The sequence below is a fragment of the Littorina saxatilis genome, linkage group LG16 (assembly GCF_037325665.1).
Source record: "Littorina saxatilis isolate snail1 linkage group LG16, US_GU_Lsax_2.0, whole genome shotgun sequence".
In the NCBI taxonomy this organism is placed as follows: Eukaryota; Metazoa; Mollusca; class Gastropoda; order Littorinimorpha; family Littorinidae; genus Littorina; species Littorina saxatilis.
In genome coordinates, this window is record NC_090260.1 from 36780676 (window position 1) to 36791373 (window position 10698).

Sequence of the window (10698 nt, forward strand, 5' to 3'; positions counted from 1 at the left end):
GGTGATTGATGAGATGTCTTTTTCTTCTTCACGCAGTTTGAACAAGAGGTTGCTTGGTCACTCTTTGCTTCTTTCTTTGGCTGTATATTGTACAAAGTTGGAAGCTATACAGATTTGTGTCATTCAACTTAAATAGATGAATTCCGGAAGTAACTCTGTCAGGTTTTTTTGGGCTGTGCTTACCTTGCAAACGTTGAGTCAAGCGACACAGGATGTCTCCACATGCGGTCGCTCCATGTGCACACTGAGGGACACGATCCCATCTGCAATGCTGATTGTCAAAATGCGCACTTTCGAACGAAAAGGGGGTTATATTGAGCGGACAGTGCAGAAAGTACAGATCAGAGCTAATCCTGACTGGGATGTCAGTTGTTCGCATCATTTCACTGGCACAGATCGTTGCAGCGTGCACGCCTGTAGGCAGTGATTGGCCTTCAGTATCAAGTGTAGCTTGACTCTGTGTTTCTATGGAAAGGCAAGGAAAATCAAAGGAAAGCAATCTTCTACAACCCATAAAAATTTGACAAGAGTTAGTTAGTTGGGTTCCTGCATTTCACTTAGTACATAAGTCTAAGACATTTTATGTTGCAATCACTGTATGGTATCCTCAGTCCTGTACTGTTGATGAGGTCATTATTCCCATGAAAATGTGCATTGTCAAAGAATTTGTAACTGCCACAAGAGCAAAGAAAGTGCAAATTTGAAGTTATAGAGAATACTACATGGCTTGCTGTGTCGTACCAGATTTACACGAGTTTTAAAAAAAATATTTAGCTGTTCACTATTTGAAAAAGCAACGAGTGTAAATCTAGCACGACACAGCAAGCCATGTAGTATTCTGTTTATCCTACATACTGTACTAACGTGTATTTTACTCAAAATGTCCCGCAGTCGAAAAGACGCTTGTTTTGGAACCTCGGTCTCTTCCATTGCCTAGTGCAATCTCTTACATCAAAGCAAAGAAACGTCATTCTAGAAAGTGTAGTGTGACGTGTTAGTTCTAAAAATTCATCGAGGGGAATTAGCGAGCGCAAATATTTTTTCATAATGACGTTTGTCTCAGTGACTTTGGCATTACAAGCAGTGGAAAAACAGGTCCCTGCCAGACTTGCTTGACATGACCTCATTTACATGATATACACACGTGCGGTTTGAACGATATTGTTATGTAATGAGAGGTCTCTCGCACATATGTAGGATAAAATGTTTTACAATAAGTATCATAGGCGTTTCAACAAGTTTATTTGTTTACAGAATGATAGTTACTTAGTGCCTCTAACTGACACATTATTTCTCCTTGATTGGTTTTTATTATGTATTTATTATTGCTTTTTTTTTTTTATAGAGTAACTGTTTATCACCTGCGGAATCTCCCTGTGTATGAGAGAGATCTTTTCTGCATTGGGCCTTTTGTTTTCATAACCCACCGAACTCTGACTTAGATTACAGGAGAATGTAGAATGCACATACCTGTACTGCTCTCATCAAGGGACAGCAAGAAAGTTGCAATCAAAACCAACTTTTCCTCTACATGTACTATAATTTGGGAATGAGTAGCAGATACTGAGATATGTACGGGCTGTGTGAGAACCTTTTCAGCTACAGAAGAACCCCCCCTTTTAAGACCCCCCAATTTAAGACCTTGCTTTCTAAGATTTTCTGTTCATAATTTCTGTAAATTTACCTCCATATTAAGACTCCCTCCTTTTTAAGCCCTGGTTTTCTGAGATTGTTGGAGATCTTAAAATAGGGGTTCCACTGTATCTGGAACAAAGAACAGCAGTTGGGAGAGCAAAAACTAAACAAACCAAAAAATGTAATTATTATTCAGCTTAATTCTTTTGCGTTGGAAGTTTTACGACATCTTGTGTTCTTTAAGGTAGCTGCTGGATATCGACACAGTGTGTTACTTTGCCATCAGGGATTCCTCATATAAAATAATCCAATCTCATTTCTTAAAGGCACATTCCTATCTATGAAAACAGTTCTGCATACTATCACAGATCTAGCCTGGCTTTTACACGGCTGACATCGTCCCTCAAATTGGACACATACCAAAAATGCACACCCTGGCTGCTTCTTGTGCTGAGGGGGAGTTTTGTAATACATTGATTATGGCACAGATTGACACTGGTGTCAGCTGGGAAATTAATAAATTTTAATAAAAATGCTCACCCCTCACAGGAAGTAGCCAGGCTGTGTTTTTTGTCCTTCCGTGTCAACTTGAAGTTAAAGGATATGTTAATTCTAATCTCACGTACAGGGCGGGGATGTAGCTCAGTCAGTAGCGCGCTGGATTTGTATCCAGTTGGCCGCTGTCAGCGTGAGTTCGTTCGGCGAGAGATTTATTTCTCAGAGTCAACTTTGTGTGCAGACTCTCCTCGGTGTCCGAACACCCCTGTGTGTACACGCAAGCACAAGACCAAGTGCGCATGAAAAAATCCTGTAATCCATGTCAGAGTTCGGTGGGTTATAGAAACACGAAAATACCCAGCATGCTTCCTCCGAAAGCGGCGTATGGCTGCCTAAATGGCGGGGTAAAAACGGTCATACACGTAAAAGCCGTGGGAGTTTCAGCCCATGAACAAACAAACAAAACAAACATCTCACGTACAAGGAACCCAACACCCTTCTGGTGGGTTAAGGGTGGAGATTTCTCAGATCTCCCAGGTCAACTTATGTGCAGACCTGCAAGTGCCTTAATTATCCCCCTTTGTGTGTACAGCACAAGACCAAGTGCGCACGGAAAAGATCCTGTAATCTAAGTCAGAGTTCGGTGGGTTATGAAAACATGGAAATACCCAGCATGCTTCCCCTGAAAGCGGCGTATGGCTGCCTGAATGGCGGGGTAAAAACCGTCATACACGTTAAACCCCACTCGTGCAAAAACATGAGTGAACGTGGGAGTTTCAGCCCATGAGCGAAGAAGAAGAAGAAGAAGGAGACTGCCATGAACATGGAATGCAGAAGAAGAGGAGGTACTGGCCAGATCTGTGTAGGTGAACATGATTGCTCACACAAGAAGGAATGTCACTTTATACCCTGGCTGCTTTCTATGAACAGAACGTGATTAACAAAGTTACTGTTACACATGTTGAGTATTTCAATCAATACAAGGATATTGGCAGCATCTGCTGTTACTACCCACTGTGTCCTGTTGATTTTATCTCGCATGTCTCAAACTCATGAAACGTGGATCAAAAAGGAAAAGAGCAGAAAGTATGAGCTGTTGCGGAACATGTGGTTATGAAATCCTATTTATTTTCTTCTCACACGTTGCCTCTGTGTTCTGAAGTTGTTGGTTTTGTTGTTGTTGTTTTTAGTTTGCTTGTGTTTGTATGTATATATGTATGTGTGTGTGCTGTTTTTTTCTGTTGTTTTTCTGCCAAGTAGGTTATTGTTTTTGTGCTTTACTGGGGTTTTGATTCTGAACTGTCACAAGATCACAACAGTTCAAGAAACAGTTGGGCAGTTGTACACAGTTATTCTGAACTGTCACAAGATCACAAAAGTTCAAGAAACAGCTGGGCAGTTGTACACAGTTATTCTGAAAACTACATTTCCCTCTTAGTTTACTTTATTTTGATTTGATTTTTTAACAATGAAGCTGTCGATGTGAAAGAAAATTGTTTGCGTTTAAAAGTAAAATTCATCTATTACAAAGTCAGTTATACTTCTGTTTGGAGACCTCCCAACATCTGAGATATTTACATCTTATAATTTAAGGGATGGAGTCTTTAAGATTGAGGTACATTTTCAGACTTTATGAATGTTACGTTTCACACGTAATATCAAACACATTCAATGGGTAGCGCAATTATTTATTAGGACGAGTTGACAGTCGATGTTGACATCTCAAAGCATGGGCCGGAAAAGGGAACGACTTCCAGATCCTGTGTACGAGATCGCGTTGCGAGAGGCTTTACAAGACTTCTACAATTAGACCGCATCGTCTGCTAGACGTCTCCTAACAATGAAGAGAAATCTTGTAAAACAGGCGAAGTCTTAAACGGGGAGTCTGGAAGTGTAGGTTTCACTATATATATAATACTTCTAGTTTGAAGGGGTGAGTAGTGTTGAGAGATTGTATTTGTGTCCTCTTCCTTCCTATATGGGTACACTGACTGCACACATGCCAAAGTGTCAATACATGCAAACACACACCACACTGTGACATACACACACACTCACTCAAAAGTGCACGCACACACACTCAAACAGTGTACACATGCCGTGCGCACACACACACACACACTCAGTCACTAAATTCCAAGAAACTGTTTCAGTAATATCTCTTTCATATTGCAAAATCAATGTACATATGGTAATACATATGTATAAACACAACTCATGACACACAACCATATCGCTCTTTGAGAGCATTTTTTTTTTTTTTTTTTTTTACAGAGTACAACAGAATATTATACATACAGGAATGTGCACAAATATAACAGTGCATTGGTATAATTCCAGCAAATGTGTTGATTTGCTCATTGAAAGGCACTTGTAACCTGTGAAGGCTTAGGCAAGATTCACTTGAAAGTGCAGCAGTTCACACAGTGACTTCATTGTACTCGTCTGGATCACAAAACAATCCTGGTCACCGCATCCACCTTCTTTGGTTGTACTTATTCATGGGATAATGCATCAATTCAACTTCAGTCCTACAGATATTGTAAGTTATTTGAATTTTGTGCTAAAACATGACATTTTACAAAGATATTGATAGTGTTCCTCAGAGACTGCACCAGTGGTCGAGGTGAACAATGACTGTCGAGATCTGTATAAAATGTCAAAGTACAAATAACATTTATGTATCGCTCAATTTTCATTAGAATTCCCGTTATTTTTTTACAACTGAATGCTCACAAACATGCACTCTTTTGTAGTCTGGACTATCTGCCTACATATGACTTTTGTCTGGACTATCTGCCTACATCTGAGTTTTTGTCTGGACTATCTGCCTACATCTGAGTTTTGTCTGGACTATCTGCCTACATATGACTTTTGTCTGGACTATCTGCCTACATATGACTTTTGTCTGGACTATCTGCCTACATATGAGTTTTCTCTGGACTATCTGCCTACATATGACTTTTTGTCTGGACTATCTGCCTACATATGAGTTTTTGTCGGACTATCTGCCTACATATGAGTTTTTGTCGGACTATCTGCCTACATATGACTTTTGTCTGGACTATCTGCCTACATATGAGTTTTTGTCTGGACTATCTGCCTACATATGAGTTTTTGTCGGACTATCTGCCTACATATGACTTTTGTCTGGACTATCTGCCTACATATGACTTTTGTCTGGACTATCTGCCTACATATGAGTTTTGTCTGGACTATCTGCCTACATATGAGTTTTTGTCTGGACTATCTGCCTACATATGAGTTTTTGTCTGGACTATCTGCCTACATATGACTTTTTGTCTGGACTATCTGCCTACATATGAGTTTTTGTCTGGACTATCTGCCTACATATGACTTTTTGTCTGGACTATCTGCCTACATATGACTTTTTGTCTGGACTATCTGCCTACATATGAGTTTTTGTCTGGACTATCTGCCTACATATGAGTTTTTGTCTGGACTATCTGCCTACATATGAGTTTTTGTCGGACTATCTGCCTACATATGAGTTTTGTCTGGACTATCTGCCTACATATGAGTTTTTGTCGGACTATCTGCCTACATATGAGTTTTTGTCGGACTATCTGCCTACATATGAGTTTTTGTCTGGACTATCTGCCTACATATGACTTTTGTCTGGACTATCTGCCTACATATGACTTTTGTCTGGACTATCTGCCTACATATGACTTTTGTCTGGACTATCTGCCTACATATGACTTTTTGTCTGGACTATCTGCCTACATATGACTTTTGTCTGGACTATCTGCCTACATATGAGTTTTTGTCTGGACTATCTGCCTACATATGAGTTTTTGTCTGGACTATCTGCCTACATATGACTTTTGTCTGGACTATCTGCCTACATATGACTTTTGTCTGGACTATCTGCCTACATATGACTTTTTGTCTGGACTATCTGCCTACATATGACTTTTGTCTGGACTATCTGCCTACATATGACTTTTTGTCTGGACTATCTGCCTACACATGACTTTTGTCTGGACTATCTGCCTACATATGAGTTTTTGTCTGGACTATCTGCCTACATATGACTTTTGTCTGGACTATCTGCCTACATATGACTTTTGTCTGGACTATCTGCCTACATATGACTTTTGTCTGGACTATCTGCCTACATATGACTTTTTGTCTGGACTATCTGCCTACATATGACTTTTGTCTGGACTATCTGCCTACATATGAGTTTTTGTCTGGACTATCTGCCTACATATGAGTTTTTGTCTGGACTATCTGCCTACATATGACTTTTGTCTGGACTATCTGCCTACATATGACTTTTGTCTGGACTATCTGCCTACATATGACTTTTTGTCTGGACTATCTGCCTACATATGACTTTTGTCTGGACTATCTGCCTACATATGACTTTTTGTCTGGACTATCTGCCTACATATGAGTTTTGTCTGGACTATCTGCCTACATATGAGTTTTTGTCGGACTCTGACGTCACATGGCTCAAAGAGGGAAAATCCAATGTTCAATCATACATATAATAACTTAGCACATGATTCTTTCTTTCTTTATTTGGTGTTTTACGTCGTTTTCAACCACGAAGGTTATATCGCGACGGGGAAAGGGGGGAGATGGGATAGAGCCACTTGTCAATTGTTTCTTGTTCACAAAAGCACTAATCAAAAATTTGCTCCAGGGGCTTGCAACGTAGTACAATATATGACCTTACTGGGAGAATGCAAGTTTCCAGTACAAAGGACTTAACATTTCTTACATACTGCTTGACTAAAATCTTTACAAAAATTGACTATATTCTATACAAGAAACACTTAACCCTTACACTGGTGCAATTCTGTAACACATGTTACATAGCCACTGGTGAATTAACAGAGAGAAAAATAACAAAAAACGGTCATATAGGTTTTCGCATCCATGGGAGGTAATCGGAACCGACCAAACAGACTGAGCCAGTAGCGCGACATATGTCGTGACAACCAGGTGACAGTATACGTAAAGTAGCGCGACATATGTCGCGACAACCAGCCTAAGGGTTAACAAGGGTAAAAAGAGAAACAGAATCCGTTAGTCGCCTCTTACGACATGCTGGGGAGCATTGGGTAAATTCTTTCTCGTCCCAACCAATATGAGACTCCCCCTAACCCACGGGGGGTTTAGCACATGATAAAAACAAGGATTGTAGCCATGAATGTGCGGAAAGACTTGTAAGTGTACAAAGAAAACAATGTATAAACTTGTTACTGTTAATATCAGTGCATTGAAACATGGAATGTGCAGGTCACACAAGAAAACAAATAAAATATGTACACATTTTATACTCTCAGTGGTTGATGATAGCTAAAATAAATAATAACCTTTCAACAATATAATAGCTTGTTTTGTTACTCTGCAGTCTATTGTAACATACCCAAACAAGAACACCAAATCACATTTCCAATATTCTGCAGTAACAAGAACCACAAGAATAATTTTCAAAAGAAATGATTCATCACAGACCAAAACAAACCTTATTTTTTCTTCTTCGTTCGTGGGCTGAAACTCTCACGTACACTTGTGTTTTTTGCACGAGTGGAATTTTACGTGTATGACCGTTTTTTACCCCGCCATTTAGGCAGCCATACGCCGTTTTCGGAGGATGCATGCTGGGTATTTTCGTGTTTCTATAACCCACCGAACTCTGTTACAGGATCTTTTTCGTGCGCACTTGGTCTTGTGCTTGCGTGTACACACGGGGGTGTTCGGACACCGAGGAGAGTCTGCACACAAAGTTGACTCTGAGAAATAAATCTCTCGCCGAACGTGGGGATGAACTCACGCTGACAGCGGCCAACTGGATACAAATCCAGCACGCTACCGACTGAGCTACATCCCCGCCCCAAACCTTATTTGAATATGCTTCAATGTTACCAGGCTTGCAACAAGAACATGCAATTACATATACATACACATGTAACAGGGTGCCGAAACACCACAATCACCTTTGGAGGCGAAGTCCAATCAAACAGGATTGAGAATTTTAGAGCTTATTTCTAAGCCCTATAAAAACTGTTATGCATTCGCAAAGGAATCCATGAACATACAGAGAGACAAAAGCCGCCAGACCCCATCACAAACAGAACTCTACAATCCACAGGTGTTACCTTGCGAGCTATAAATAGCTATAAATAGCTCGCAACTTTTAAGGCGAACAACTCTGCAGAGTCTGCTGTGAAGGGCGACGGTAGTCTCCCTGTCACACACAAAATGAAACACTTCAGATAAAAAAAATTCTACAAAATATACAGCAGTAGTTACTTTGGACGGAAAACAGAAAATTCACATTCATTCTACTCAGGCCTATACAGTGTTCACTGAACTCTGGCATGTAAACTGAACAGCCACAGTCTATCTGACGTCCAGCCACAGTCTATCTGACGTCCAGCCACAGTCTATTTGACGTCCAGCCACAGTCTATCTGACGTCCAGCCACAGTCTATCTGACGTCCAGCCACAGTCTATTTGACGTCCAGCCACAGTCTATCTGACGTCCAGCCACAGTCTATCTGACGTCCAGCCACAGTCTATCTGACGTCCAGCCACAGTCTATTTGACGTCCAGCCACAGTCTATCTGACGTCCAGCCACAGTCTATCTGACGTCCAGCCACAGTCTATTTGACGTCCAGCCACAGTCTATCTGACGTCCAGCCACAGTCTATCTGACGTCCAGCCACAGTCTATCTGACGTCCAGCCACTGACGTCCAGCCACAGTCTATCTGACGTCCAGCCAGTCTATCTGACGTCCAGCCACAGTCTATCTGACGTCCAGCCACAGTCTATCTGACGTGAGCTTTCATGCTTGGACCCCCAAAATATTGGACTGACTTTTGTTTTTGTGTAAGAATTTACCCTAGGAGGCAATGCCAGTCAAACAGGATTGAGATTTTAGAGCTAATTTCTTAGCCCTACAAAATCTGCTATGGGTACGCATAGGTTCCCTAGAGCATACCAGAAACCAGCATCAGCCGGACCCCATCACAAACACTTCTCAATAACTACAAGGAACTTAGTCGATAAATATCGACAGGGGGCCGACAAATGGTTTAAATGGGAAATGTGTGTATATGGGTGTGGGTTTGAAACAAACAAACAAACCAACCCATGTGAACCCCGGGCCGCAGGCCTTCGATGTAGTGATTGAAAAAAAAGGATGTTCTCAAATGGTTCAATTCTCATTTGGTCTGATTCTCAAATGGTACCGGTATACTCCCCCCCCCCCCCCCCCCCCCCGGCCGCAGGCCTAGGAGTAAAATTTTATAGACACTGACCTTCTTCCCAGGGGTCATTGACCCAGTTTTAGCTATGAGAGGTGGTTCGCCCAGAGGCTGTAGAGTATACTGGGGCGGTCTCTTTGATGTCTTGAGAGGAAACTTGGCCAGGGTAGTACATGCACCAGAACTGGTGGACACCAAGGACAAACATGAAATCGAAGCAGTTTGCTTTCAGAGGGAACGGTCGTCAGCAACTCAAACTTCTCTGTTTTCTTTTTTTTTTAAATCTGACTTTCTTTGTGGCCCCCTGACTCCGCCCCCCTCCCTCTGTAAGGACCCCCCTCCACAAGGACCGATTTTTGTCAACATTTTAAAGGTCGCTAGAGAGGGGTTCCACTGTATGACCTAACCGCTACTGGCAGACGGCCTCAATCTTCACGCGCAAAGACGAGATTAATAGGTGCTCGGTTTTGGTATTTTGAATTACATTACATTAAACCTTTGTTGGGTTTCATGGTCATGGCAACAGCCATAATAATATTACATGATGTATAATATCATATTTCAGCATATGTGAATTACATGTCATCATACTAAACTGTCATACATTTTTATTCCTACATTATTCTGATTGATCACAACCAAACCTACTATCATTGGACACATCCAAATGCAAGCGCCTGTTCTTGACAATTTAGATCAGTGCAATTTCCTGGGTCGGGCTTTGCCACAGACACTCACGGTTTGGCCTGTAGGTAAAATGTACAATGTATTTTCTGATTTGTGCACAAAAGCTTTTTTTCTTTTTTCTTTTTTTTAACATAACAATGTTTAATGTCACTGTATGTTTAAAAGACCATGGTCATATTTGTAAAAAAAATGTTAAATTAGAAAATAAATAACATTTTGGTTCATGATTTTTCCTACACCTGTGCTAAAAATAAGAAATAAAAATGTCGGGTATATAAGTCACTCAAATACAGCTAGGTATGAATGGCTCGGTTTGAGTTTGTTGCAGTTGACCCTGCACAAAGCGACATGTCATGTTTTTGTTGAACAATTTTGACGTCACCCCTCCCATAGGGTGACGTATTTCACAACTTCCTGTGTTACACAAACTCTGTGATGACCAATTTTGACGTCACCCCTCCCATAGGGTGACGGATTTCACAACTTTCTACAGATGAACAATTTTGACGTCACCCCTCCCATAGGGTGACGGATGTCACAACTTCCTGTGTACACAAACTGATGACGTATTTCACAACAAAATGGCGCTGCCCATGGTCAACCTCGAAACTATCCGTATAGAATGGTGG

At 41.0% G+C, this 10698-nt stretch overlaps 1 long non-coding RNA gene across 1 annotated transcript; it reads right to left on the reverse strand.

Moving 5' to 3' along the window:
- Positions 1–4678: 4678 nt before the first annotated feature.
- Positions 4679–9586, reverse strand: LOC138951021 (uncharacterized). Its single transcript, XR_011450934.1, has 2 exons — positions 5481–9586; positions 4679–4903 (listed from the first exon to the last, which is right to left on the reverse strand). It is a non-coding gene; the product is annotated as an uncharacterized lncRNA (long non-coding RNA).
- Positions 9587–10698: the final 1112 nt, after the last annotated feature.